The sequence below is a fragment of the Rhincodon typus genome, chromosome 3 (genome assembly GCF_021869965.1).
Source record: "Rhincodon typus isolate 14 chromosome 3, sRhiTyp1.1, whole genome shotgun sequence".
NCBI classification, from domain to species: domain Eukaryota; kingdom Metazoa; phylum Chordata; class Chondrichthyes; order Orectolobiformes; family Rhincodontidae; genus Rhincodon; species Rhincodon typus.
This window is the reverse complement of record NC_063334.1, coordinates 88214252-88220632: the sequence shown is the minus strand read 5'-3', so window position 1 is coordinate 88220632 and position 6381 is coordinate 88214252. Positions and strand designations below refer to the sequence as shown.

Below are 6381 nucleotides of genomic sequence, written 5' to 3'. Positions count from 1 at the left end.
TTATTATAGATATCTCTTTTTTTTGTCATTAGAATAACAATTTTATTTTTAAGCATTTTTACATTTCACAACCAGTGAATATTTTTATGGTGAGAAACAAAGTGAACTTTGGATATTTAACACCCATCCCCTTAACCAAAGCAATCTCCATAGTTATTATTTCATTCAAGAATGCTGCTTTGTCCTGGATGGACTCCTCCAGTCAAGCAGTGATTATTCTATCACACTCCTGACTTCTGCCTTTTTTAGGGTGGACAGGCTTTGAGGAGTCAGAAAATGAGTTCCTTGCTGCAAGACTTCTAGCCTCTGACCTGCTGTTTAGCCACAGTACTTATATGATTAGTTTCAGTTCAGTTTTATGATCAATGGTAACCCCTTGGGTGTTGATAGTGAGGGATTCGGTGATGATGATGCCATTGAATGTCAAGGGGCGATGGTTAGATTGATGCATGAAACTTCATGAGGACCAGAGGCAATGTTGGTGACTCCAAGTGCTACTTTACCCTGACTGTGAATACCTCTGTTCTGCCATCTTTGCTAGGTCTGTCCTGCTGGTTAGATGCGTCCTACCCAGGAATAGTGTTGTTTGGAACATTGTCTGTAAGGTATAATTTCACAAGTATGACCTTAGACAGGTGCCTCTAATTTCAAATCTAATATTGACCTCGCTTTCATGTACCTCCTATGCAGTTGTAACCTTGTTTGCCTCGTTCTGTCTAAGCACCCTATGATCTGTATGTCCTTGTTTGCTATGATCTGCCTGTACTGCTCGCAAGACAAAAATTTTCATTGTACTTGGGTACATATGGCAACAATAAATCAAATCAAATTTTTGATTCTGTTGTTTGAGTAGTCATGAAAAAGTTCTCCGATTTTTGGCAATAGTTCCTAAATGTTGGTGAAAAGGCACTTGCAGGTCAACACTGTGGATTTGCCATTGTCATTTCTGGTGCTGTGGTTGACGCACAGTGGTCCATCCAATTGCATTCTGTTTTGACTTTTCAAAGGTTGTTGCAATTGAATGGCATACGAGGCCATTTCAGAGGGCAGTTAAAAGTCAACCACATTGCTGTGTGTCTGGAGTCACGTGTAGGCCAGACTTGGTCAGGCCAGCAGATTTTGTTCCCTAAAGAAGATTAGCAAACCAGATAGGTTTTTATGATAATTAATTGTCATTATTAGACTTTTTTAACTTTCAGATTTTTAAAATTGAATTCAAATTCAAGCATATGCTATTGTGGGCCTAGAATCCTAGGCTATCAGAACATTACCTGGATCTCTAAATTTCTGTACAACAGCAGCACCGTGACACCACCACTTTCCTTGTGGCATGCAGAGGTACCACAATGAAACTGCATGGGTTTGAGATTTGAAGTTGACTAATAGAAACAAAATACTGCATATCTATGATACAAGTAACAAGTGAGGGCGATCACGGTCAAAGTCATAGCCCTGTGGAACAAATCTCCCGAGCAATCCCTCAGGATAGGAAAATTACATGTTTCCAAGTTTTCTGGCATAGCTGATTAATGTGATGCCAAATCCACAGACTTGGTTATGTGTGACATGGATAGTATTTGAATGGTTGGGTGGATGAGTTCTTAGTAGGCCTCAATTTTGCCTCTGCATGTTTCTGGCAAAGTCTCTCAATGTCTTTGGTACCTTTCCAAATGAACTCTCCCTTTCCATTTTAGTTTGTTACAACCTTGAAGTACAACTGTCATTAATTCTAGTGGCTGTTTGACTTTTTCAGGAATGTTTTGAGGACATTTCTGAAACATTTACACTGTTCACTTGGGAGTCTTGTGCTGCAACCAAGTTCAGAGAAGAAGAGTTTCCTCGGAATTCTGGTATCATGAATGTGAACAACGTTTGCTGACCAGAGCTGGTTTTGAGTGATTAGCACCTTGATGCGAGGTGAATTAGCTTGGGAGAGGATGCTGCTGTTGGACTGTCTTTCCTCATTCCAGATTTGGAGGATTTTGTAGAGGTACCGCTGATGGTACTTCTCCAATGCCTTAATGTGCCCACTGTGAGGTTTCCAGGTCTCTGAACAATTTAGTAGCTCTGAGATCATTGTTGCCCATTAAACCATGACTTTAGTCTTTGCAATTCTTTTCCTCAGATACAGTCAGCTGAAAACTGAGCTTAGTTATTGGAGATGATACATTGGAGGTTATATTGAATTGGTTCTGCTGAGTAAGGACTTGAGGTATTCACCACAATATTGAAAATCCTGACCCCAGTCGCAAAATTTATGTTGTGTTTGAAATAATATTTTGACTAAAGTCTTGTTATCTAAAGCTAATGTTATTCCAGTACTTGTTTTTTGGTTTTGTTACTTGGTCTTTGTTGGCAACACCAGTTTCATTGTATAATGTGGCTCAATGAATGCTATTGGACATGTATTAGCTAATATCAATCTGTTGTTGTGTTCATGCACTTATGATCAACAGAACTGTTGCTTTGTATTCAATGTGACTGAATGTCATTTAATGTTGCAACTCTTGTTACTTAAACTCAGTTGTATTTTCTTGGTTCCAAGAACATCCAAATCACTGGGGATAAATTTAAATCTCTTGGTTTATTGGGAATAAAAGTAGTAAGTACTTAAAATTGGAGTAGGTCAAGATAGAACAGGTTAAATTCTCTATGTATTCCTGCTGGCTTGTTGGTTAATGCAGATAGGTTTTGCAGTATTTGATTCTCCTTCCAGAACTAAGTGCCTCACTCGATCTAATGATATACTCTGGATTCTGGCATTTTAACTTGTTCCTCAGTAGGGCCACTAAGCTTAGTCAAGCTGTCAAGAAAGTGGGGTACCCTCAAAGGAAACTTTTGAGTGGAGGCAGGAGGAACAGGTGTACTTTTATGGCCCCACAAGAAAGGTCCATGTCCCTGCAACCAATGGCTCGCTCCTCTTCCCCCAGAGATTCACTTTCAGTTGAAAAATATCTTTTTGCTGACGGCCACCTTCTGATGTAACTTTCTCATCTTTGCAGCAGAAATAGTCAATCAGTTGACCAATAACATTCAAAAGAAGCTTGGCAATTAAAATCTGTTGGTTCACTAATTCAAAGTTCCATACAAGATTTCCACCTGATCCTGTATTAAGGTAGATTGGCTGTCTTTCATACGGTATATCCATTGTTGTCCTTCAAGTTCTTAATCTCATAATTTACTTGATTCATTTTATTGTTAGCTGTTTTGAAGATGTTGACACCGGGTTGTGTTTCAAGGAGGGCAATCATTCAGTGAAATGGCACTCGAGTTACTTACTTTGAGGTATCACAATCCAGTTTTACCTTATCTTGACAATAGACATGGGTGCATACCGATCAAGAGCAGGAATACTTGCGCAGTTTCACTTCAGCGTGAATAAATGAATGATTTTATTGTTGCATGTATCTTGAAGATACAACGAAAAGCATTTTGTCACCACAATCCGGTGCTGTTTAGTCTTACAATAAGGATAAAAAGAAATTACTTTAAATAATTGAGTTCATGTTCTGTTCAAATTGGGATCTCAAAATCAAGGCTTCTGCAATATCTCTGCAATGTGTTCCGGTCCTCGCAAAGTCCCGCTCTGGGAACAGCAACAACGATGCCAATGCCCCAGGAGACCCCGGCTCTGCTGCTGCCACTGCCTCACTGATGTCGCCCTGACTTAAGGCTCTGGGCCTACTGTCACCAAGAATCCTCACTCGAGCCTACTGCCACATCCAGGCTCCGAGCACTGCCACGAGTCCTGTCCCACACCACTGACGCTGGAGCACCACCCTGCTGACACTGCTTTGGCGTTGAAAATGAAGAAGAAAAGAAAAAACAAAAAGTGCATAGAGAAAACGATGTTGCCGGCTGGAGAGGACAAGCTGTGACAAGACTGAACGCCTACCTACTGTGCCAGCGCCATCTTGGTTCATTGTGCAGGGGAACTTGTGCAAGCTTAGCAGCCTTATTCCTGCTTTCAGTTGAGATTAATTTACTGATGTAAGCCTGTGCCTCACCATAAGTTTATATAGTTCAGCAATGAAATAACTTCTGTGATGGTGTTTGTAACTTGATGTATACCTAACTTTTATAAAATTGAATGCACACAACATTATTACTTTCTCTGCAAGGCAGTTACACTTTTTTTTGTTATTGGTATGTGTGAAGTGTATTTCTTCTAATTTTGTGTTTTTGCTTCAGGTTTGTTCATTATGGAATTGGTTCTCTAGTTCTGTGCTCAAGCTCTTAAGTTAAATAACCTACTTAGAACTATATTATCCAAGCCTTTCAGCAATTTAAGTGTCATGTCCCACCTAATCTTCTTTTCTCCAACAAAAGCATGTTTTAATTCTCTGAGACTGTTCATAATGTTTAGCCTTGAGTCCCAGAATCATCATTGCTTTTCACTCTCTTAACCCTATTCAATGCATCAATGTCCTTTTTGATGATTGGGTGCCTGAAATTGCACACAATAACCTCTTTAATCATTATCTACATCCTAGTAGTAATTGAAGTCTGTTTGCTTGCAAGCTAGCTGTTCCTTCCCTTCCTGAATGACCCGAGGATGTCTTCAGAATTTCCTGTTCCTTTTGTTGATGAATCCAGTCTTTATACAGTGATTGACTCTGACTCTGCATCTACATCTGAAGGACAAAGTCATCCAAATTAGTGTTGGGCAGTAATGGTATTGAGAAGTGGAGGTGAAAATTAGAATTTATTTTCCAGCGCTGATGTTATAACATCATAGCTTATTCCTTTTAAAAGGTAACAAGATTTTATCAGTTCAATATTTTGATTGTTTTCTCAGTAATTACCTGTTAGGAAAAATGGAAGAATAATTGAAATCCTCAACAAAGTTTTACCTAACAGATTATTTGACTGTCCAGACAGAATTAAGGTCTGACATATGAGCAAGGAGTAGGCTATATGGCTTCTTGAGCCAGCTCTGCAATTCTGTAAGATCCTGTCAATGTGACTTTTGTCCAAAACTTCACTTTCCTACCTAATCTCTCTACCCTTTGACTCTCTTGTTGGCTAGGAATCTATCTATATTTTCCTGAAAAATATTCAATGACCCTGCTGTATCCTCTTAGAGAGTTTGACTGTGGAATTCTCTTTCAGACAGAAACACAATTTTTCCTCACCAGCAACATAATGGCAACTACAGAGCCACACTATCCACAGCACATGCCTGATGCACCCTTGCATATGTAACCCCATTCTCTCAACCTAGTTGCCATTTAACCATCAGGCCACACACTTTTTACCTTCCTTAGATACATCCTTTCTGTAGGAACCCCAAGCCCTATCCCGAATCTTCAATGTCCAGTGGTCACTTGCATCTCATCATGTACAGGCAAGAATTCAGACAAGTCCACCATGAGCTTTTATTGACAAATGGTCAAAGAGACCTGAAAGGAAATAAATACAGGCTGCAGTTACACCCACAATGCAAAACAAATACTGGCATCTTGACCATGACAGTCTACAAAGGTTTTTCTGCTCCCAGCTAGTATCTACTGGAACCGAATGCCAATCATGTACTATCTGTTTTCTAGCGCCCAATTCAGCTGAGCTCTGTCATCCATAACGAGAGCATCCTCCAGTTCAATATCCCGATCCTCCTTGGATGAGTACTTCCATCCCTCAGCTCCTCAGCATCTATTACATTGTATCGTTGCATGCTCCAGTTTTGCAAAACACAGCATACGTGGATGTTACAACACAGACTACATTGGAGGGCCAGCCCAGACCTCATGAAGTGGAACCAGACATTCAGCAACCCTGTTTGCAGCATGTGTGCCAAATTGGTGAAAGTGCTACCCTGGCTGAGTAAAAAGCGCATTACATCCAAAACGGAGTGTGTACTGAGCTCTGATTTCCACCCCCCCACCTCCAACCGCTTCCCATTTTAGACCCACCTCAACCATTCCATTTTCCACTACATTAGTTTGAGTCCATCATCATATTTATATGACTTTGAGTCAGTGGTGTTCCCGTCATCCCACAGCACCCTTGGAAATTCCACAAATGATGGTCCTTGGGTACGTCCTCGTAACTTCCTACTCCGTTTATACGTGGCACTACCCCAACAGCCCAATTCTATCCATCCCTCCATTATGAAGACGCATCACATCGAACCTCACTTCCAATCGTCCTCCCTGCCTCTGAAACCTGACATTACATATTAACGATGCCCACCCAGCTCCGCTGCACTCTTCCTGTGGAGGTGACGTTGGTGGTGTATGCCAATGACCATAATTTAACACCCCCTCCCCATATTGTACCATACCTCTGATCCCACCACATTCTTCTATACACCTTGAATTCTCCTCATTGTTCCAACCTCTGCAAATGCCTCTGCTTCCCCCCCCCCCCCCCCCCCCCCCC

General features: G+C 40.9%; 1 long non-coding RNA gene across 1 annotated transcript in view; it reads left to right on the top strand.

Annotated features, from left to right (window-relative positions):
- LOC125482787 overlaps positions 1–6381 on the top strand; it is a 31212-nt gene that overhangs the window by 1125 nt on the left and 23706 nt on the right. The window lies entirely within an intron of this gene.